The sequence below is a fragment of the Ambystoma mexicanum genome, chromosome 1p (genome assembly GCF_040938575.1).
Source record: "Ambystoma mexicanum isolate Mex_15411 chromosome 1p, UKY_AmexF1_1, whole genome shotgun sequence".
NCBI classification, from domain to species: domain Eukaryota; kingdom Metazoa; phylum Chordata; class Amphibia; order Caudata; family Ambystomatidae; genus Ambystoma; species Ambystoma mexicanum.
Genome location: NC_090921.1, coordinates 239,151 through 260,940, shown reverse-complemented (window position 1 = coordinate 260,940; position 21,790 = coordinate 239,151). Strand labels below are relative to the sequence as shown.

The following is a 21,790-nucleotide window of genomic DNA, read 5'->3' as shown; positions in this document are numbered from 1 at the left end:
GTGTTCTGGTGGAGCTTTGTTTCGTCCGACAAACTGTTCCATTAACTGTACATATGTACAATCCATTCGTGTCAGCAGAGAAAATTAGGAATTGGTTATTGCATTATTGTGAAGAAGTGAGAGGAGGTCAAGTTCAAAGGAATAAATTTGGGTATTTTAACGGTGATCGGAGATTTGTTGTGGTGCTAAAGAAACATCCAGACGGCATTGGAGGTTTACATCACCCCCCGGGGGTGTTTAAGATTTTGGAACAGAATGGGTATTTGTATTACCCCAACCAGCCAGTGTTTTGTAGGTTTTGTCGACAGTTTGGACATGCAAAACGGGATTGCCCGAAAGATAAATGTTGGAATTGTGGTAATCCGGACCATAAAATAGTGGACTGTGATCAGAAGCTGATGTGTACTGTTTGTGATATGGAAGGACATGTTGCAGTGTCATGCCCGACTACCCGGCGTACATATGCACAAGCTGCTAGTGAAGGTGGTTTTCACAGTGGGGTTCGTGAAGTTGAGACAAATCTGATTAGCACGTTGGAAGATTTGAGGAAGAAAGAGAAGTTGGTTGAAATCGTGGATACGGCACGGGGAGATGATGTGGGAAAAATTGTAGCGGTAGATGAGAAAGGATCTGCAGAGAGTATAGATGAAGAAGATATTGCTCAAACAGCTAGTGGAAGGGAGGGGATAGACAAAGATTCATATGTTCAAACAGCCAGTGGCAGTGGAATTAATCGGGAGGATGGTGGGGTCGCAGCTTGTTTGGTGGTTGGGGAACAGGTGGAGGAGATGGTTACAGAGAATGTTGGAAAGTTGTTAACGGAAGATGAAGTTAGGGAAATGATGGAACAATGGCCGAAGGACTTTGGAGAGGAGGGGATATTTTCTCCTGCGCGTGAAAAATTGGTTGCAGAAGGTTATTTACTAGCTCGGATTGATAGAGAATGGGAGGATGATGATTTAGAGGACCATCAAGAGTTATTCAGGTCGTATCGGGCTTACAAACGAGAGCAGTTTGAGATAGAGGATGCGGCACAGGCTAGGGAGTCAGTAGGGAGAGAAGGTACTTTGATCCCTGAGGTGGGAGGTTTTTCGGCTGAACAAGATTCAGTGTTGCCCCCTTCTTTAACATCGCATGTCGAGAATCTTTTGAAGAGAGAAAGAGTGGTTATTAAAAAAGCTGAAGGAATGGGGCAAGTTAAGGGGATGGAGACGTCGAATAGTTCTGGTGTTTTGCAGTCTGCATCGGACAGTGAGAAGAACGAGGAGGTGGATATTCGGTTATTGAAGAAGACTGAGCGAAAGTTGAGGAGACAGAGATCTGACCGGAGTCGGTCAGTCATTAGAGATGGGAAGGCATCTTTCAAATAGTACCGGAATGGGAAAAGAAGATGTGAGAAATAAGGAAAAATGAATAAAATAAAATGAAAGGTGAAGAAAAGAAAAAAGGAAAAGAAAAGGGGGAAAAAAAAAAAAAAAAAAATTGTATAGTCTGTTGAGGAAGTTGGAATTTTTTGGTGTTTTTTTTTGATTTGGTGTTTTTTAAATTTGTGTATTTTTTATTGGCTTTTTGATTTGGATTTTTTTGATTGGCATTTTTTTAAATTGGAGGTTTGGGACGGTTGAAGGGGTGAAGTGGAGACCGAAAAAAAAAAAAAAAAAAAATCTGTTCTTATCAGTTTAATATCTGATACGTCCTCTATCTGGGGACCATATATTAAATTGATTTTTGGAACCGGGAGATGGAATGGGAGCTTGCTCTGTCCACTCCACGCATCAACTTGGTATTGCAGTACCTCCAGGACTGGTGCACTTCCCCACTTGGGGAAAACAATGCTGTGAAAAAGAAAGACTGAGCAATTCTTGAAAGAAGAGCACTTTGCAATATTTTTTTGTTTAAATGTGTTTTTTTTTTCCAGTGTTTCGGAAAAGGTGCTGTTGTGTCACGGGAGGAAAAAAAAGTCTGCCCTTTTTGCTTGCTTTTCACAGGAGCTGCAAAGCAAGGCAAAGGAGCCAGCCAGCCAGCCAGCAGCACAAGGAGGAGATGGGGGACACTGTCCTTGCCCTGCCTCACCCCTGAAAGGCCCCGAACGGCCAAGCCTTATCTGAGGGGGACGCACTTGGGGGAGCATCTCCTGGGCAGCTGAGGGTGACTTTCGGCCGCTAGGTGACGGGGCCAGTGCCAGGCCGGGCTGCAGCTTCTCTGGGTGGAGCTCTGCAGCCTGTGTCTGGCCGTCTCGCACCAGGCGCTGTGGGACCCATGGAAATCTTGGGGCGGAGCCATGCAAAATATGCTTACCATACCGCCGGGCATGCTGGTCATGCAAATGCTATTCTTGGCCGAGGAATCTGGGGCTCTGCCGCAGAGCGTTGCTCCGAGTCAGCAGGGGAGCTGCCGAGCAGCAGTCTTTCAGGCAAAGCTTTTGTGGGCATCGCTTCTCGGCCTTTTGGCTAAGATCAAGTGTAGTATCTGTTCTTATCAGTTTAATATCTGATACGTCCTCTATCTGGGGACCATATATTAAATTGATTTTTGGAACCGGGAGATGGAATGGGAGCTTGCTCTGTCCACTCCACGCATCAACTTGGTATTGCAGTACCTCCAGGACTGGTGCACTTCCCCACTTGGGGAAAACAATGCTGTGAAAAAGAAAGACTGAGCAATTCTTGAAAGAAGAGCACTTTGCAATATTTTTTTGTTTAAATGTGTTTTTTTTTTCCAGTGTTTCGGAAAAGGTGCTGTTGTGTCACGGGAGGAAAAAAAAGTCTGCCCTTTTTGCTTGCTTTTCACAGGAGCTGCAAAGCAAGGCAAAGGAGCCAGCCAGCCAGCCAGCAGCACAAGGAGGAGATGGGGGACACTGTCCTTGCCCTGCCTCACCCCTGAAAGGCCCCGAACGGCCAAGCCTTATCTGAGGGGGACGCACTTGGGGGAGCATCTCCTGGGCAGCTGAGGGTGACTTTCGGCCGCTAGGTGACGGGGCCAGTGCCAGGCCGGGCTGCAGCTTGGCTGGGTGGAGCTCTGCAGCCTGTGTCTGGCCGTCTCGCACCAGGCGCTGTGGGACCCATGGAAATCTTGGGGCGGAGCCATGCAAAATATGCTTACCATACCGCCGGGCATGCTGGTCATGCAAATGCTATTCTTGGCCGAGGAATCTGGGGCTCTGCCGCAGAGCGTTGCTCCGAGTCAGCAGGGGAGCTGCCGAGCAGCAGTCTTTCAGGCAAAGCTTTTGTGGGCATCGCTTCTCGGCCTTTTGGCTAAGATCAAGTGTAGTATCTGTTCTTATCAGTTTAATATCTGATACGTCCTCTATCTGGGGACCATATATTAAATTGATTTTTGGAACCGGGAGATGGAATGGGAGCTTGCTCTGTCCACTCCACGCATCAACTTGGTATTGCAGTACCTCCAGGACTGGTGCACTTCCCCACTTGGGGAAAACAATGCTGTGAAAAAGAAAGACTGAGCAATTCTTGAAAGAAGAGCACTTTGCAATATTTTTTTGTTTAAATGTGTTTTTTTTTTCCAGTGTTTCGGAAAAGGTGCTGTTGTGTCACGGGAGGAAAAAAAAGTCTGCCCTTTTTGCTTGCTTTTCACAGGAGCTGCAAAGCAAGGCAAAGGAGCCAGCCAGCCAGCCAGCAGCACAAGGAGGAGATGGGGGACACTGTCCTTGCCCTGCCTCACCCCTGAAAGGCCCCGAACGGCCCCGAACTGCCAAGCCTTATCTGAGGGGGACGCACTTGGGGGAGCATCTCCTGGGCAGCTGAGGGTGACTTTCGGCCGCTAGGTGACGGGGCCAGTGCCAGGCCGGGCTGCAGCTTCTCTGGGTGGAGCTCTGCAGCCTGTGTCTGGCCGTCTCGCACCAGGCGCTGTGGGACCCATGGAAATCTTGGGGCGGAGCCATGCAAAATATGCTTACCATACCGCCGGGCATGCTGGTCATGCAAATGCTATTCTTGGCCGAGGAATCTGGGGCTCTGCCGCAGAGCGTTGCTCCGAGTCAGCAGGGGAGCTGCCGAGCAGCAGTCTTTCAGGCAAAGCTTTTGTGGGCATCGCTTCTCGGCCTTTTGGCTAAGATCAAGTGTAGTATCTGTTCTTATCAGTTTAATATCTGATACGTCCTCTATCTGGGGACCATATATTAAATTGATTTTTGGAACCGGGAGATGGAATGGGAGCTTGCTCTGTCCACTCCACGCATCAACTTGGTATTGCAGTACCTCCAGGACTGGTGCACTTCCCCACTTGGGGAAAACAATGCTGTGAAAAAGAAAGACTGAGCAATTCTTGAAAGAAGAGCACTTTGCAATATTTTTTTGTTTAAATGTGTTTTTTTTTTCCAGTGTTTCGGAAAAGGTGCTGTTGTGTCACGGGAGGAAAAAAAAGTCTGCCCTTTTTGCTTGCTTTTCACAGGAGCTGCAAAGCAAGGCAAAGGAGCCAGCCAGCCAGCCAGCAGCACAAGGAGGAGATGGGGGACACTGTCCTTGCCCTGCCTCACCCCTGAAAGGCCCCGAACGGCCCCGAACGGCCAAGCCTTATCTGAGGGGGACGCACTTGGGGGAGCATCTCCTGGGCAGCTGAGGGTGACTTTCGGCCGCTAGGTGACGGGGCCAGTGCCAGGCCGGGCTGCAGCTTGGCTGGGTGGAGCTCTGCAGCCTGTGTCTGGCCGTCTCGCACCAGGCGCTGTGGGACCCATGGAAATCTTGGGGCGGAGCCATGCAAAATATGCTTACCATACCGCCGGGCATGCTGGTCATGCAAATGCTATTCTTGGCCGAGGAATCTGGGGCTCTGCCGCAGAGCGTTGCTCCGAGTCAGCAGGGGAGCTGCCGAGCAGCAGTCTTTCAGGCAAAGCTTTTGTGGGCATCGCTTCTCGGCCTTTTGGCTATGATCAAGTGTTGGGATTCACCTTAGCTGTCTGGCTTGCCCAGTCCAAGGTAGACTCCTTTTACAGCTGACCTCCCTGACCTTCGGGTCAGGGAGTGGGCTACTGATCATGCCTTGAAGGGCCGGAGAATCTTTCGGGCTGGACGAGTTTCGAGTGGAAGATTTGAGGGGGAACGCGTCGGAGGACTCCCTCAGCATGGCTGAAACATCGCGTGTTCTACCGCCGGCAACGCAGTTGAGATATTCAGTTCGGATTGCTGTCCAGAAGGATTTCCAAGAAGTAAAGGATTTCGACTATGTTGTTAATAAGGTACTTTTTGAGGCTTTACAAGCAGATAAAGACAAAATTTATTGTATGCAAGAGCACAGGAACGCTTGCACGTATGATATTACTTTTGTAGACGAAGTCTCTTCCTTGAGTGCATATGAAGTGTACAAATTGGAAAAGAAGAATAGTAGTATTTTGGAAGGTGTTCTGGTGGAGCTTTGTTTCGTTCGACAAACTGTTCCATTAACTGTGCATATGTACAATCCATTTGTGTCAGCAGAGAAAATTAGTAATTGGCTATTGCATTATTGTGAAGAAGTGAGAGGAGGTCAAGTTCAAAGAAATAAATTTGGGTATTTTAACGGTGATCGGAGATTTGTTGTGGTGCTAAAAAAACATCCGGAAGGCATTGGAGGTTTATATCACCCCCCGGGTGTGTTTAAGATTTTGGAACAGAATGGGTATCTGTATTACCCTAACCAGCCAGTGTTTTGTAGGTTTTGTCGACAGTTTGGACACGCAAAACGAAACTGCCCGAAAGATAAATGTTGGAATTGTGGTAATCCAAACCATAAAATAGTTGACTGTGATCAGAAGCTGATGTGTACTGTTTGTGATATGGAGGGACATGTTGCAGCGACATGCCCGACTACCCGGCGTACATATGCACAAGCTGCTAGTGAAGGAAGTTTTTACAAAGGAGATCGTGAAGATGTGAAAAACCTGGTTAACATGTCGGAGGATCTAAGAATGAAAGAGAAGTTGGTTGATAAAATTGAAGATGTGACAAGCCTGATTAAGGCAGTAGTTGAAGTTCCCTCTGTTGGTGTATTATGTACATATGCTCAAACAAGTGGTGGAGGTGGGATTCAACAGGAGGTACGTGTGGATACAGAACGCTTTGAGGATGTGGAGAAAATTGATGTGACAGGTGAAGATGTGGAAAATATTATAGCAGTAGATGAAATGGAACTTGCAAAGGGAATAGATAAAGAAGAAATTGTTCAAGCAGCCAGTGGAAGTGAAGTAGCAGGAAAAAAAGAGGTTGAGAAGAAAAGTGGGAAGAAAGTTACTCAAGTAACCGGTGAAAATTATGGAGAAATGACTGCTAAGTTATTTAATGAAGTAGTACCGACTGATAAGTTTAGGAAAAAAATTGAATCATATCCAGAATTTTTTTATCATGGAACAGTTATGTCTGATGAGCGAGAGGATTTGATTATCGACGGTTATATACAATATCGGATTGATATGAAGAACAAAGACTGTGATTTCCGACAGCATATACACGATTTCGGGTTATATCGAGATTATAAACGGAAGGTTTTTCAATTGGAGGATGAGACACGGGCCAGGGAGTTGGAGAGTAGAAAGAATGTTTTAACTCCAGTGACAGGGGTTTGTTCGGCTGGACAGGATTCAGTGGTGTTTCCGTCTTTGACACCACACGTCAAGAATCTCTTAGAAAGAGAAAGAGTGGTTATACAACAAGTTGATTTGCAAGTATGTACTGCCGTTCAGGGAGTGAAAACGTCGAATAAGTATGGGGTTTTACAGTCTGGATCAGATAGTGAAAAGGATGAGGAAGTGGAAAATCAGTTGTTACAGAAGGGGATTGAGCGAAAGTCAAGAAGGCGGAAATCTGATCGGAGTCGGTCAGCTATTAGAGAGGGGAGAGCATCTTTTATCAAAAAAAATTTGGAATGAGCAAAGAAGATATGAAAAGAAAGAGAGAATTTCTGTTGAGAAAGTTTTGTATTTAATTCATTTTGTTTTTGATTGGTTTTTTTTTTTTTTTTTTTTTAAATTGGAGGATTATTTTAATTGGTTTTTTTAATTTGGAATTTTTGTTTGGTATTTTTTTAAATTTGGAGGTTTGGGACGGTTAAAGGGGTGATGAGGAGACCGAAAAAAAAAAAAAAAAAAAAAAAATCTGTTCTTATCAGTTTAATATCTGATACGTCCTCTATCTGGGGACCATATATTAAATTGATTTTTGGAACCGGGAGATGGAATGGGAGCTTGCTCTGTCCACTCCACGCATCAACTTGGTATTGCAGTACCTCCAGGACTGGTGCACTTCCCCACTTGGGGAAAACAATGCTGTGAAAAAGAAAGACTGAGCAATTCTTGAAAGAAGAGCACTTTGCAATATTTTTTTGTTTAAATGTGTTTTTTTTTTCCAGTGTTTCGGAAAAGGTGCTGTTGTGTCACGGGAGGAAAAAAAAGTCTGCCCTTTTTGCTTGCTTTTCACAGGAGCTGCAAAGCAAGGCAAAGGAGCCAGCCAGCCAGCCAGCAGCACAAGGAGGAGATGGGGGACACTGTCCTTGCCCTGCCTCACCCCTGAAAGGCCTCGAACGGCCCCGAACGGCCAAGCCTTATCTGAGGGGGACGCACTTGGGGGAGCATCTCCTGGGCAGCTGAGGGTGACTTTCGGCCGCTAGGTGACGGGGCCAGTGCCAGGCCGGGCTGCAGCTTGGCTGGGTGGAGCTCTGCAGCCTGTGTCTGGCCGTCTCGCACCAGGCGCTGTGGGACCCATGGAAATCTTGGGGCGGAGCCATGCAAAATATGCTTACCATACCGCCGGGCATGCTGGTCATGCAAATGCTATTCTTGGCCGAGGAATCTGGGGCTCTGCCGCAGAGCGTTGCTCCGAGTCAGCAGGGGAGCTGCCGAGCAGCAGTCTTTCAGGCAAAGCTTTTGTGGGCATCGCTTCTCGGCCTTTTGGCTAAGATCAAGTGTAGTATCTGTTCTTATCAGTTTAATATCTGATACGTCCTCTATCTGGGGACCATATATTAAATTGATTTTTGGAACCGGGAGATGGAATGGGAGCTTGCTCTGTCCACTCCACGCATCAACTTGGTATTGCAGTACCTCCAGGACTGGTGCACTTCCCCACTTGGGGAAAACAATGCTGTGAAAAAGAAAGACTGAGCAATTCTTGAAAGAAGAGCACTTTGCAATATTTTTTTGTTTAAAAGTGTTTTTTTTTTCCAGTGTTTCGGAAAAGGTGCTGTTGTGTCACGGGAGGAAAAAAAAGTCTGCCCTTTTTGCTTGCTTTTCACAGGAGCTGCAAAGCAAGGCAAAGGAGCCAGCCAGCCAGCCAGCAGCACAAGGAGGAGATGGGGGACACTGTCCTTGCCCTGCCTCACCCCTGAAAGGCCCCGAACGGCCCCGAACGGCCAAGCCTTATCTGAGGGGGACGCACTTGGGGGAGCATCTCCTGGGCAGCTGAGGGTGACTTTCGGCCGCTAGGTGACGGGGCCAGTGCCAGGCCGGGCTGCAGCTTGGCTGGGTGGAGCTCTGCAGCCTGTGTCTGGCCGTCTCGCACCAGGCGCTGTGGGACCCATGGAAATCTTGGGGCGGAGCCATGCAAAATATGCTTACCATACCGCCGGGCATGCTGGTCATGCAAATGCTATTCTTGGCCGAGGAATCTGGGGCTCTGCCGCAGAGCGTTGCTCCGAGTCAGCAGGGGAGCTGCCGAGCAGCAGTCTTTCAGGCAAAGCTTTTGTGGGCATCGCTTCTCGGCCTTTTGGCTAAGATCAAGTGTAGTATCTGTTCTTATCAGTTTAATATCTGATACGTCCTCTATCTGGGGACCATATATTAAATTGATTTTTGGAACCGGGAGATGGAATGGGAGCTTGCTCTGTCCACTCCACGCATCAACTTGGTATTGCAGTACCTCCAGGACTGGTGCACTTCCCCACTTGGGGAAAACAATGCTGTGAAAAAGAAAGACTGAGCAATTCTTGAAAGAAGAGCACTTTGCAATATTTTTTTGTTTAAATGTGTTTTTTTTTTTCCAGTGTTTCGGAAAAGGTGCTGTTGTGTCACGGGAGGAAAAAAAAGTCTGCCCTTTTTGCTTGCTTTTCACAGGAGCTGCAAAGCAAGGCAAAGGAGCCAGCCAGCCAGCCAGCAGCACAAGGAGGAGATGGGGGACACTGTCCTTGCCCTGCCTCACCCCTGAAAGTCCCCGAACGGCCAAGCCTTATCTGAGGGGGACGCACTTGGGGGAGCATCTCCTGGGCAGCTGAGGGTGACTTTCGGCCGCTAGGTGACGGGGCCAGTGCCAGGCCGGGCTGCAGCTTGGCTGGGTGGAGCTCTGCAGCCTGTGTCTGGCCGTCTCGCACCAGGCGCTGTGGGACCCATGGAAATCTTGGGGCGGAGCCATGCAAAATATGCTTACCATACCGCCGGGCATGCTGGTCATGCAAATGCTATTCTTGGCCGAGGAATCTGGGGCTCTGCCGCAGAGCGTTGCTCCGAGTCAGCAGGGGAGCTGCCGAGCAGCAGTCTTTCAGGCAAAGCTTTTGTGGGCATCGCTTCTCGGCCTTTTGGCTAAGATCAAGTGTAGTATCTGTTCTTATCAGTTTAATATCTGATACGTCCTCTATCTGGGGACCATATATTAAATTGATTTTTGGAACCGGGAGATGGAATGGGAGCTTGCTCTGTCCACTCCACGCATCAACTTGGTATTGCAGTACCTCCAGGACTGGTGCACTTCCCCACTTGGGGAAAACAATGCTGTGAAAAAGAAAGACTGAGCAATTCTTGAAAGAAGAGCACTTTGCAATATTTTTTTGTTTAAATGTGTTTTTTTTTCCAGTGTTTCGGAAAAGGTGCTGTTGTGTCACGGGAGGAAAAAAAAGTCTGCCCTTTTTGCTTGCTTTTCACAGGAGCTGCAAAGCAAGGCAAAGGAGCCAGCCAGCCAGCCAGCAGCACAAGGAGGAGATGGGGGACACTGTCCTTGCCCTGCCTCACCCCTGAAAGTCCCCGAACGGCCCCGAACGGCCAAGCCTTATCTGAGGGGGACGCACTTGGGGGAGCATCTCCTGGGCAGCTGAGGGTGACTTTCGGCCGCTAGGTGACGGGGCCAGTGCCAGGCCGGGCTGCAGCTTGGCTGGGTGGAGCTCTGCAGCCTGTGTCTGGCCGTCTCGCACCAGGCGCTGTGGGACCCATGTAAATCTTGGGGCGGAGCCATGCAAAATATGCTTACCATACCGCCGGGCATGCTGGTCATGCAAATGCTATTCTTGGCCGAGGAATCTGGGGCTCTGCCGCAGAGCGTTGCTCCGAGTCAGCAGGGGAGCTGCCGAGCAGCAGTCTTTCAGGCAAAGCTTTTGTGGGCATCGCTTCTCGGCCTTTTGGCTATGATCAAGTTTCGGGATTCACCTTAGCTGTCTGGCTTGCCCAGTCCAAGGTAGACTCCTTTTACAGCTGGCCTCCCTGACCTTCGGGTCAGGGAGTGGGCTACTGATCATGCCTTGAAGGGCCGGAGAATCTTTCGGGCTGGACGAGTTTCGAGTGGAAGATTTGAGGGGGAACGCGTCAGAGAACTCCCCCAGCATGGCTGAAACATCCCGTGTTTTACCGCCGGCAACGCAGTTGAGATATTCAGTTCGGATTGCCGTCCAGAAGGATTTCCAAGAAGTAAAGGATTTCGACTATGTTGTTAATAAGGTACTTTTTGAGGCTTTACAAGCAGACAAAGACAAAATTTATTGTATGCAAGAGCACAGAAACGCTTGCACGTATGATATTACTTTTGTAGACGAAGTCTCTTCCTTGAGTGCATATGAAGTGTACAAAATGGAAAAGAAGAATAGTAGTATTTTGGAAGGTGTTCTGGTGGAGCTTTGTTTCGTCCGACAAACTGTTCCATTAACTGTACATATGTACAATCCATTCGTGTCAGCAGAGAAAATTAGGAATTGGTTATTGCATTATTGTGAAGAAGTGAGAGGAGGTCAAGTTCAAAGGAATAAATTTGGGTATTTTAACGGTGATCGGAGATTTGTTGTGGTGCTAAAGAAACATCCAGACGGCATTGGAGGTTTACATCACCCCCCGGGGGTGTTTAAGATTTTGGAACAGAATGGGTATTTGTATTACCCCAACCAGCCAGTGTTTTGTAGGTTTTGTCGACAGTTTGGACATGCAAAACGGGATTGCCCGAAAGATAAATGTTGGAATTGTGGTAATCCGGACCATAAAATAGTGGACTGTGATCAGAAGCTGATGTGTACTGTTTGTGATATGGAAGGACATGTTGCAGTGTCATGCCCGACTACCCGGCGTACATATGCACAAGCTGCTAGTGAAGGTGGTTTTCACAGTGGGGTTCGTGAAGTTGAGACAAATCTGATTAGCACGTTGGAAGATTTGAGGAAGAAAGAGAAGTTGGTTGAAATCGTGGATACGGCACGGGGAGATGATGTGGGAAAAATTGTAGCGGTAGATGAGAAAGGATCTGCAGAGAGTATAGATGAAGAAGATATTGCTCAAACAGCTAGTGGAAGGGAGGGGATAGACAAAGATTCATATGTTCAAACAGCCAGTGGCAGTGGAATTAATCGGGAGGATGGTGGGGTCGCAGCTTGTTTGGTGGTTGGGGAACAGGTGGAGGAGATGGTTACAGAGAATGTTGGAAAGTTGTTAACGGAAGATGAAGTTAGGGAAATGATGGAACAATGGCCGAAGGACTTTGGAGAGGAGGGGATATTTTCTCCTGCGCGTGAAAAATTGGTTGCAGAAGGTTATTTACTAGCTCGGATTGATAGAGAATGGGAGGATGATGATTTAGAGGACCATCAAGAGTTATTCAGGTCGTATCGGGCTTACAAACGAGAGCAGTTTGAGATAGAGGATGCGGCACAGGCTAGGGAGTCAGTAGGGAGAGAAGGTACTTTGATCCCTGAGGTGGGAGGTTTTTCGGCTGAACAAGATTCAGTGTTGCCCCCTTCTTTAACATCGCATGTCGAGAATCTTTTGAAGAGAGAAAGAGTGGTTATTAAAAAAGCTGAAGGAATGGGGCAAGTTAAGGGGATGGAGACGTCGAATAGTTCTGGTGTTTTGCAGTCTGCATCGGACAGTGAGAAGAACGAGGAGGTGGATATTCGGTTATTGAAGAAGACTGAGCGAAAGTTGAGGAGACAGAGATCTGACCGGAGTCGGTCAGTCATTAGAGATGGGAAGGCATCTTTCAAATAGTACCGGAATGGGAAAAGAAGATGTGAGAAATAAGGAAAAATGAATAAAATAAAATGAAAGGTGAAGAAAAGAAAAAAGGAAAAGAAAAGGGGGGAAAAAAAAAAAAAAAAAAAATTGTATAGTCTGTTGAGGAAGTTGGAATTTTTTGGTGTTTTTTTTTGATTTGGTGTTTTTTAAATTTGTGTATTTTTTATTGGCTTTTTGATTTGGATTTTTTTGATTGGCATTTTTTTAAATTGGAGGTTTGGGACGGTTGAAGGGGTGAAGTGGAGACCGAAAAAAAAAAAAGAAAAAATCTGTTCTTATCAGTTTAATATCTGATACGTCCTCTATCTGGGGACCATATATTAAATTGATTTTTGGAACCGGGAGATGGAATGGGAGCTTGCTCTGTCCACTCCACGCATCAACTTGGTATTGCAGTACCTCCAGGACTGGTGCACTTCCCCACTTGGGGAAAACAATGCTGTGAAAAAGAAAGACTGAGCAATTCTTGAAAGAAGAGCACTTTGCAATATTTTTTTGTTTAAATGTGTTTTTTTTTTCCAGTGTTTCGGAAAAGGTGCTGTTGTGTCACGGGAGGAAAAAAAAGTCTGCCCTTTTTGCTTGCTTTTCACAGGAGCTGCAAAGCAAGGCAAAGGAGCCAGCCAGCCAGCCAGCAGCACAAGGAGGAGATGGGGGACACTGTCCTTGCCCTGCCTCACCCCTGAAAGGCCCCGAACGGCCCCGAACGGCCAAGCCTTATCTGAGGGGGACGCACTTGGGGGAGCATCTCCTGGGCAGCTGAGGGTGACTTTCGGCCGCTAGGTGACGGGGCCAGTGCCAGGCCGGGCTGCAGCTTCTCTGGGTGGAGCTCTGCAGCCTGTGTCTGGCCGTCTCGCACCAGGCGCTGTGGGACCCATGGAAATCTTGGGGCGGAGCCATGCAAAATATGCTTACCATACCGCCGGGCATGCTGGTCATGCAAATGCTATTCTTGGCCGAGGAATCTGGGGCTCTGCCGCAGAGCGTTGCTCCGAGTCAGCAGGGGAGCTGCCGAGCAGCAGTCTTTCAGGCAAAGCTTTTGTGGGCATCGCTTCTCGGCCTTTTGGCTAAGATCAAGTGTAGTATCTGTTCTTATCAGTTTAATATCTGATACGTCCTCTATCTGGGGACCATATATTAAATTGATTTTTGGAACCGGGAGATGGAATGGGAGCTTGCTCTGTCCACTCCACGCATCAACTTGGTATTGCAGTACCTCCAGGACTGGTGCACTTCCCCACTTGGGGAAAACAATGCTGTGAAAAAGAAAGACTGAGCAATTCTTGAAAGAAGAGCACTTTGCAATATTTTTTTGTTTAAATGTGTTTTTTTTTTCCAGTGTTTCGGAAAAGGTGCTGTTGTGTCACGGGAGGAAAAAAAAGTCTGCCCTTTTTGCTTGCTTTTCACAGGAGCTGCAAAGCAAGGCAAAGGAGCCAGCCAGCCAGCCAGCAGCACAAGGAGGAGATGGGGGACACTGTCCTTGCCCTGCCTCACCCCTGAAAGGCCCCGAACGGCCCCGAACGGCCAAGCCTTATCTGAGGGGGACGCACTTGGGGGAGCATCTCCTGGGCAGCTGAGGGTGACTTTCGGCCGCTAGGTGACGGGGCCAGTGCCAGGCCGGGCTGCAGCTTCTCTGGGTGGAGCTCTGCAGCCTGTGTCTGGCCGTCTCGCACCAGGCGCTGTGGGACCCATGGAAATCTTGGGGCGGAGCCATGCAAAATATGCTTACCATACCGCCGGGCATGCTGGTCATGCAAATGCTATTCTTGGCCGAGGAATCTGGGGCTCTGCCGCAGAGCGTTGCTCCGAGTCAGCAGGGGAGCTGCCGAGCAGCAGTCTTTCAGGCAAAGCTTTTGTGGGCATCGCTTCTCGGCCTTTTGGCTAAGATCAAGTGTAGTATCTGTTCTTATCAGTTTAATATCTGATACGTCCTCTATCTGGGGACCATATATTAAATTGATTTTTGGAACCGGGAGATGGAATGGGAGCTTGCTCTGTCCACTCCACGCATCAACTTGGTATTGCAGTACCTCCAGGACTGGTGCACTTCCCCACTTGGGGAAAACAATGCTGTGAAAAAGAAAGACTGAGCAATTCTTGAAAGAAGAGCACTTTGCAATATTTTTTTGTTTAAATGTGTTTTTTTTTTCCAGTGTTTCGGAAAAGGTGCTGTTGTGTCACGGGAGGAAAAAAAAGTCTGCCCTTTTTGCTTGCTTTTCACAGGAGCTGCAAAGCAAGGCAAAGGAGCCAGCCAGCCAGCCAGCAGCACAAGGAGGAGATGGGGGACACTGTCCTTGCCCTGCCTCACCCCTGAAAGGCCCCGAACGGCCCCGAACGGCCAAGCCTTATCTGAGGGGGACGCACTTGGGGGAGCATCTCCTGGGCAGCTGAGGGTGACTTTCGGCCGCTAGGTGACGGGGCCAGTGCCAGGCCAGGCTGCAGCTTCTCTGGGTGGAGCTCTGCAGCCTGTGTCTGGCCGTCTCGCACCAGGCGCTGTGGGACCCATGGAAATCTTGGGGCGGAGCCATGCAAAATATGCTTACCATACCGCCGGGCATGCTGGTCATGCAAATGCTATTCTTGGCCGAGGAATCTGGGGCTCTGCCGCAGAGCGTTGCTCCGAGTCAGCAGGGGAGCTGCCGAGCAGCAGTCTTTCAGGCAAAGCTTTTGTGGGCATCGCTTCTCGGCCTTTTGGCTAAGATCAAGTGTAGTATCTGTTCTTATCAGTTTAATATCTGATACGTCCTCTATCTGGGGACCATATATTAAATTGATTTTTGGAACCGGGAGATGGAATGGGAGCTTGCTCTGTCCACTCCACGCATCAACTTGGTATTGCAGTACCTCCAGGACTGGTGCACTTCCCCACTTGGGGAAAACAATGCTGTGAAAAAGAAAGACTGAGCAATTCTTGAAAGAAGAGCACTTTGCAATATTTTTTTGTTTAAATGTGTTTTTTTTTTCCAGTGTTTCGGAAAAGGTGCTGTTGTGTCACGGGAGGAAAAAAAAGTCTGCCCTTTTTGCTTGCTTTTCACAGGAGCTGCAAAGCAAGGCAAAGGAGCCAGCCAGCCAGCCAGCAGCACAAGGAGGAGATGGGGGACACTGTCCTTGCCCTGCCTCACCCCTGAAAGGCCCCGAACGGCCCCGAACGGCCAAGCCTTATCTGAGGGGGACGCACTTGGGGGAGCATCTCCTGGGCAGCTGAGGGTGACTTTCGGCCGCTAGGTGACGGGGCCAGTGCCAGGCCGGGCTGCAGCTTCTCTGGGTGGAGCTCTGCAGCCTGTGTCTGGCCGTCTCGCACCAGGCGCTGTGGGACCCATGGAAATCTTGGGGCGGAGCCATGCAAAATATGCTTACCATACCGCCGGGCATGCTGGTCATGCAAATGCTATTCTTGGCCGAGGAATCTGGGGCTCTGCCGCAGAGCGTTGCTCCGAGTCAGCAGGGGAGCTGCCGAGCAGCAGTCTTTCAGGCAAAGCTTTTGTGGGCATCGCTTCTCGGCCTTTTGGCTAAGATCAAGTGTAGTATCTGTTCTTATCAGTTTAATATCTGATACGTCCTCTATCTGGGGACCATATATTAAATTGATTTTTGGAACCGGGAGATGGAATGGGAGCTTGCTCTGTCCACTCCACGCATCAACTTGGTATTGCAGTACCTCCAGGACTGGTGCACTTCCCCACTTGGGGAAAACAATGCTGTGAAAAAGAAAGACTGAGCAATTCTTGAAAGAAGAGCACTTTGCAATATTTTTTTGTTTAAATGTGTTTTTTTTTTCCAGTGTTTCGGAAAAGGTGCTGTTGTGTCACGGGAGGAAAAAAAAGTCTGCCCTTTTTGCTTGCTTTTCACAGGAGCTGCAAAGCAAGGCAAAGGAGCCAGCCAGCCAGCCAGCAGCACAAGGAGGAGATGGGGGACACTGTCCTTGCCCTGCCTCACCCCTGAAAGTCCCCGAACGGCCCCGAACGGCCAAGCCTTATCTGAGGGGGACGCACTTGGGGGAGCATCTCCTGGGCAGCTGAGGGTGACTTTCGGCCGCTAGGTGACGGGGCCAGTGCCAGGCCGGGCTGCAGCTTGGCTGGGTGGAGCTCTGCAGCCTGTGTCTGGCCGTCTCGCACCAGGCGCTGTGGGACCCATGGAAATCTTGGGGCGGAGCCATGCAAAATATGCTTACCATACCGCCGGGCATGCTGGTCATGCAAATGCTATTCTTGGCCGAGGAATCTGGGGCTCTGCCGCAGAGCGTTGCTCCGAGTCAGCAGGGGAGCTGCCGAGCAGCAGTCTTTCAGGCAAAGCTTTTGTGGGCATCGCTTCTCGGCCTTTTGGCTAAGATCAAGTGTAGTATCTGTTCTTATCAGTTTTAATATCTGATACGTCCTCTATCTGGGGACCATATATTAAATTGATTTTTGGAACCGGGAGATGGAATGGGAGCTTGCTCTGTCCACTCCACGCATCAACTTGGTATTGCAGTACCTCCAGGACTGGTGCACTTCCCCACTTGGGGAAAACAATGCTGTGAAAAAGAAAGACTGAGCAATTCTTGAAAGAAGAGCACTTTGCAATATTTTTTTGTTTAAATGTGTTTTTTTTTTCCAGTGTTTCGGAAAAGGTGCTGTTGTGTCACGGGAGGAAAAAAAAGTCTGCCCTTTTTGCTTGCTTTTCACAGGAGCTGCAAAGCAAGGCAAAGGAGCCAGCCAGCCAGCCAGCAGCACAAGGAGGAGATGGGGGACACTGTCCTTGCCCTGCCTCACCCCTGAAAGGCCCCGAACGGCCCCGAACGGCCAAGCCTTATCTGAGGGGGACGCACTTGGGGGAGCATCTCCTGGGCAGCTGAGGGTGACTTTCGGCCGCTAGGTGACGGGGCCAGTGCCAGGCCGGGCTGCAGCTTCTCTGGGTGGAGCTCTGCAGCCTGTGTCTGGCCGTCTCGCACCAGGCGCTGTGGGACCCATGGAAATCTTGGGGCGGAGCCATGCAAAATATGCTTACCATACCGCCGGGCATGCTGGTCATGCAAATGCTATTCTTGGCCGAGGAATCTGGGGCTCTGCCGCAGAGCGTTGCTCCGAGTCAGCAGGGGAGCTGCCGAGCAGCAGTCTTTCAGGCAAAGCTTTTGTGGGCATCGCTTCTCGGCCTTTTGGCTAAGATCAAGTGTAGTATCTGTTCTTATCAGTTTAATATCTGATACGTCCTCTATCTGGGGACCATATATTAAATTGATTTTTGGAACCGGGAGATGGAATGGGAGCTTGCTCTGTCCACTCCACGCATCAACTTGGTATTGCAGTACCTCCAGGACTGGTGCACTTCCCCACTTGGGGAAAACAATGCTGTGAAAAAGAAAGACTGAGCAATTCTTGAAAGAAGAGCACTTTGCAATATTTTTTTGTTTAAATGTGTTTTTTTTTTCCAGTGTTTCGGAAAAGGTGCTGTTGTGTCACGGGAGGAAAAAAAAGTCTGCCCTTTTTGCTTGCTTTTCACAGGAGCTGCAAAGCAAGGCAAAGGAGCCAGCCAGCCAGCCAGCAGCACAAGGAGGAGATGGGGGACACTGTCCTTGCCCTGCCTCACCCCTGAAAGGCCCCGAACGGCCCCGAACGGCCAAGCCTTATCTGAGGGGGACGCACTTGGGGGAGCATCTCCTGGGCAGCTGAGGGTGACTTTCGGCCGCTAGGTGACGGGGCCAGTGCCAGGCCGGGCTGCAGCTTCTCTGGGTGGAGCTCTGCAGCCTGTGTCTGGCCGTCTCGCACCAGGCGCTGTGGGACCCATGGAAATCTTGGGGCGGAGCCATGCAAAATATGCTTACCATACCGCCGGGCATGCTGGTCATGCAAATGCTATTCTTGGCCGAGGAATCTGGGGCTCTGCCGCAGAGCGTTGCTCCGAGTCAGCAGGGGAGCTGCCGAGCAGCAGTCTTTCAGGCAAAGCTTTTGTGGGCATCGCTTCTCGGCCTTTTGGCTAAGATCAAGTGTAGTATCTGTTCTTATCAGTTTAATATCTGATACGTCCTCTATCTGGGGACCATATATTAAATTGATTTTTGGAACCGGGAGATGGAATGGGAGCTTGCTCTGTCCACTCCACGCATCAACTTGGTATTGCAGTACCTCCAGGACTGGTGCACTTCCCCACTTGGGGAAAACAATGCTGTGAAAAAGAAAGACTGAGCAATTCTTGAAAGAAGAGCACTTTGCAATATTTTTTTGTTTAAATGTGTTTTTTTTTCCAGTGTTTCGGAAAAGGTGCTGTTGTGTCACGGGAGGAAAAAAAAGTCTGCCCTTTTTGCTTGCTTTTCACAGGAGCTGCAAAGCAAGGCAAAGGAGCCAGCCAGCCAGCCAGCAGCACAAGGAGGAGATGGGGGACACTGTCCTTGCCCTGCCTCACCCCTGAAAGGCCCCGAACGGCCCCGAACGGCCAAGCCTTATCTGAGGGGGACGCACTTGGGGGAGCATCTCCTGGGCAGCTGAGGGTGACTTTCGGCCGCTAGGTGACGGGGCCAGTGCCAGGCCGGGCTGCAGCTTGGCTGGGTGGAGCTCTGCAGCCTGTGTCTGGCCGTCTCGCACCAGGCGCTGTGGGACCCATGGAAATCTTGGGGCGGAGCCATGCAAAATATGCTTACCATACCGCCGGGCATGCTGGTCATGCAAATGCTATTCTTGGCCGAGGAATCTGGGGCTCTGCCGCAGAGCGTTGCTCCGAGTCAGCAGGGGAGCTGCCGAGCAGCAGTCTTTCAGGCAAAGCTTTTGTGGGCATCGCTTCTCGGCCTTTTGGCTAAGATCAAGTGTAGTATCTGTTCTTATCAGTTTAATATCTGATACGTCCTCTATCTGGGGACCATATATTAAATTGATTTTTGGAACCGGGAGATGGAATGGGAGCTTGCTCTGTCCACTCCACGCATCAACTTGGTATTGCAGTACCTCCAGGACTGGTGCACTTCCCCACTTGGGGAAAACAATGCTGTGAAAAAGAAAGACTGAGCAATTCTTGAAAGAAGAGCACTTTGCAATATTTTTTTGTTTAAATGTGTTTTTTTTTTCCAGTGTTTCGGAAAAGGTGCTGTTGTGTCACGGGAGGAAAAAAAAGTCTGCCCTTTTTGCTTGCTTTTCACAGGAGCTGCAAAGCAAGGCAAAGGAGCCAGCCAGCCAGCCAGCAGCACAAGGAGGAGATGGGGGACACTGTCCTTGCCCTGCCTCACCCCTGAAAGTCCCCGAACGGCCCCGAACGGCCAAGCCTTATCTGAGGGGGACGCACTTGGGGGAGCATCTCCTGGGCAGCTGAGGGTGACTTTCGGCCGCTAGGTGACGGGGCCAGTGCCAGGCCGGGCTGCAGCTTGGCTGGGTGGAGCTCTGCAGCCTGTGTCTGGCCGTCTCGCACCAGGCGCTGTGGGACCCATGGAAATCTTGGGGCGGAGCCATGCAAAATATGCTTACCATACCGCCGGGCATGCTGGTCATGCAAATGCTATTCTTGGCCGAGGAATCTGGGGCTCTGCCGCAGAGCGTTGCTCCGAGTCAGCAGGGGAGCTGCCGAGCAGCAGTCTTTCAGGCAAAGCTTTTGTGGGCATCGCTTCTCGGCCTTTTGGCTAAGATCAAGTGTAGTATCTGTTCTTATCAGTTTAATATCTGATACGTCCTCTATCTGGGGACCATATATTAAATTGATTTTTGGAACCGGGAGATGGAATGGGAGCTTGCTCTGTCCACTCCACGCATCAACTTGGTATTGCAGTACCTCCAGGACTGGTGCACTTCCCCACTTGGGGAAAACAATGCTGTGAAAAAGAAAGACTGAGCAATTCTTGAAAGAAGAGCACTTTGCAATATTTTTTTGTTTAAATGTGTTTTTTTTTCCAGTGTTTCGGAAAAGGTGCTGTTGTGTCACGGGAGGAAAAAAAAGTCTGCCCTTTTTGCTTGCTTTTCACAGGAGCTGCAAAGCAAGGCAAAGGAGCCAGCCAGCCAGCCAGCAGCACAAGGAGGAGATGGGGGACACTGTCCTTGCCCTGCCTCACCCCTGAAAGTCCCCGAACGGCCCCGAACGGCCAAGCCTTATCTGAGGGGGACGCACTTGGGGGAGCATCTCCTGGGCAGCTGAGGGTGACTTTCGGCCGCTAGGTGACGGGGCCAGTGCCAGGCCGGGCTGCAGCTTGGCTGGGTGGAGCTCTGCAGCCTGTGTCTGGCCGTCTCGCACCAGGCGCTGTGGGACCCATGTAAATCTTGGGGCGGAGCCATGCAAAATATGCTTACCATACCGCCGGGCATGCTGGTCATGCAAATGCTATTCTTGGCCGAGGAATCTGGGGCTCTGCCGCAGAGCGTTGCTCCGAGTCAGCAGGGGAGCTGCCGAGCAGCAGTCTTTCAGGCAAAGCTTTTGTGGGCATCGCTTCTCGGCCTTTTGGCTATGATCAAGTTTCGGGATTCACCTTAGCTGTCTGGCTTGCCCAGTCCAAGGTAGACTCCTTTTACAGCTGGCCTCCCTGACCTTCGGGTCAGGGAGTGGGCTACTGATCATGCCTTGAAGGGCCGGAGAATCTTTCGGGCTGGACGAGTTTCGAGTGGAAGATTTGAGGGGGAACGCGTCAGAGAACTCCCCCAGCATGGCTGAAACATCCCGTGTTTTACCGCCGGCAACGCAGTTGAGATATTCAGTTCGGATTGCCGTCCAGAAGGATTTCCAAGAAGTAAAGGATTTCGACTATGTTGTTAATAAGGTACTTTTTGAGGCTTTACAAGCAGACAAAGACAAAATTTATTGTATGCAAGAGCACAGAAACGCTTGCACGTATGATATTACTTTTGTAGACGAAGTCTCTTCCTTGAGTGCATATGAAGTGTACAAAATGGAAAAGAAGAATAGTAGTATTTTGGAAGGTGTTCTGGTGGAGCTTTGTTTCGTCCGACAAACTGTTCCATTAACTGTACATATGTACAATCCATTCGTGTCAGCAGAGAAAATTAGGAATTGGTTATTGCATTATTGTGAAGAAGTGAGAGGAGGTCAAGTTCAAAGGAATAAATTTGGGTATTTTAACGGTGATCGGAGATTTGTTGTGGTGCTAAAGAAACATCCAGACGGCATTGGAGGTTTACATCACCCCCCGGGGGTGTTTAAGATTTTGGAACAGAATGGGTATTTGTATTACCCCAACCAGCCAGTGTTTTGTAGGTTTTGTCGACAGTTTGGACATGCAAAACGGGATTGCCCGAAAGATAAATGTTGGAATTGTGGTAATCCGGACCATAAAATAGTGGACTGTGATCAGAAGCTGATGTGTACTGTTTGTGATATGGAAGGACATGTTGCAGTGTCATGCCCGACTACCCGGCGTACATATGCACAAGCTGCTAGTGAAGGTGGTTTTCACAGTGGGGTTCGTGAAGTTGAGACAAATCTGATTAGCACGTTGGAAGATTTGAGGAAGAAAGAGAAGTTGGTTGAAATCGTGGATACGGCACGGGGAGATGATGTGGGAAAAATTGTAGCGGTAGATGAGAAAGGATCTGCAGAGAGTATAGATGAAGAAGATATTGCTCAAACAGCTAGTGGAAGGGAGGGGATAGACAAAGATTCATATGTTCAAACAGCCAGTGGCAGTGGAATTAATCGGGAGGATGGTGG

At 49.4% G+C, this 21,790-nt stretch overlaps 15 non-coding genes and 3 pseudogenes across 15 annotated transcripts; all 18 read left to right on the top strand.

Moving 5' to 3' along the window:
- The first annotated feature begins 1,593 nt into the window (after positions 1–1,593).
- LOC138460411 (U2 spliceosomal RNA) lies at positions 1,594–1,817 on the top strand (annotated as a pseudogene).
- Positions 1,818–2,430: 613 nt separating this feature from the next.
- On the top strand, positions 2,431–2,621 carry LOC138465259 (U2 spliceosomal RNA). Its single transcript, XR_011267837.1, has one exon. It is a non-coding gene; the product is annotated as a U2 spliceosomal RNA (small nuclear RNA).
- A 613-nt stretch (positions 2,622–3,234) lies between these two features.
- LOC138465247 (U2 spliceosomal RNA) lies at positions 3,235–3,425 on the top strand. The gene has a single exon (XR_011267826.1). It is a non-coding gene; the product is annotated as a U2 spliceosomal RNA (small nuclear RNA).
- A 623-nt stretch (positions 3,426–4,048) lies between these two features.
- LOC138465236 (U2 spliceosomal RNA) lies at positions 4,049–4,239 on the top strand. The gene has a single exon (XR_011267815.1). It is a non-coding gene; the product is annotated as a U2 spliceosomal RNA (small nuclear RNA).
- A 2,769-nt stretch (positions 4,240–7,008) lies between these two features.
- LOC138460666 (U2 spliceosomal RNA) lies at positions 7,009–7,237 on the top strand (annotated as a pseudogene).
- Positions 7,238–7,860: 623 nt separating this feature from the next.
- Positions 7,861–8,051, top strand: LOC138465225 (U2 spliceosomal RNA). The gene has a single exon (XR_011267804.1). It is a non-coding gene; the product is annotated as a U2 spliceosomal RNA (small nuclear RNA).
- A 623-nt stretch (positions 8,052–8,674) lies between these two features.
- LOC138465203 (U2 spliceosomal RNA) lies at positions 8,675–8,865 on the top strand. Its single transcript, XR_011267782.1, has one exon. It is a non-coding gene; the product is annotated as a U2 spliceosomal RNA (small nuclear RNA).
- Positions 8,866–9,479: 614 nt separating this feature from the next.
- LOC138465192 (U2 spliceosomal RNA) lies at positions 9,480–9,670 on the top strand. The gene has a single exon (XR_011267771.1). It is a non-coding gene; the product is annotated as a U2 spliceosomal RNA (small nuclear RNA).
- A 2,709-nt stretch (positions 9,671–12,379) lies between these two features.
- LOC138460644 (U2 spliceosomal RNA) lies at positions 12,380–12,602 on the top strand (annotated as a pseudogene).
- Positions 12,603–13,225: 623 nt separating this feature from the next.
- Positions 13,226–13,416, top strand: LOC138465181 (U2 spliceosomal RNA). Its single transcript, XR_011267760.1, has one exon. It is a non-coding gene; the product is annotated as a U2 spliceosomal RNA (small nuclear RNA).
- Positions 13,417–14,039: 623 nt separating this feature from the next.
- LOC138465170 (U2 spliceosomal RNA) lies at positions 14,040–14,230 on the top strand. The gene has a single exon (XR_011267749.1). It is a non-coding gene; the product is annotated as a U2 spliceosomal RNA (small nuclear RNA).
- A 623-nt stretch (positions 14,231–14,853) lies between these two features.
- On the top strand, positions 14,854–15,044 carry LOC138465159 (U2 spliceosomal RNA). Its single transcript, XR_011267738.1, has one exon. It is a non-coding gene; the product is annotated as a U2 spliceosomal RNA (small nuclear RNA).
- A 623-nt stretch (positions 15,045–15,667) lies between these two features.
- Positions 15,668–15,858, top strand: LOC138465148 (U2 spliceosomal RNA). The gene has a single exon (XR_011267727.1). It is a non-coding gene; the product is annotated as a U2 spliceosomal RNA (small nuclear RNA).
- Positions 15,859–16,481: 623 nt separating this feature from the next.
- Positions 16,482–16,673, top strand: LOC138460169 (U2 spliceosomal RNA). Its single transcript, XR_011262942.1, has one exon. It is a non-coding gene; the product is annotated as a U2 spliceosomal RNA (small nuclear RNA).
- Positions 16,674–17,296: 623 nt separating this feature from the next.
- On the top strand, positions 17,297–17,487 carry LOC138465137 (U2 spliceosomal RNA). Its single transcript, XR_011267716.1, has one exon. It is a non-coding gene; the product is annotated as a U2 spliceosomal RNA (small nuclear RNA).
- A 623-nt stretch (positions 17,488–18,110) lies between these two features.
- Positions 18,111–18,301, top strand: LOC138465126 (U2 spliceosomal RNA). Its single transcript, XR_011267705.1, has one exon. It is a non-coding gene; the product is annotated as a U2 spliceosomal RNA (small nuclear RNA).
- Positions 18,302–18,923: 622 nt separating this feature from the next.
- On the top strand, positions 18,924–19,114 carry LOC138465115 (U2 spliceosomal RNA). The gene has a single exon (XR_011267694.1). It is a non-coding gene; the product is annotated as a U2 spliceosomal RNA (small nuclear RNA).
- A 623-nt stretch (positions 19,115–19,737) lies between these two features.
- On the top strand, positions 19,738–19,928 carry LOC138465104 (U2 spliceosomal RNA). The gene has a single exon (XR_011267683.1). It is a non-coding gene; the product is annotated as a U2 spliceosomal RNA (small nuclear RNA).
- The last annotated feature ends 1,862 nt before the right edge of the window (positions 19,929–21,790 follow it).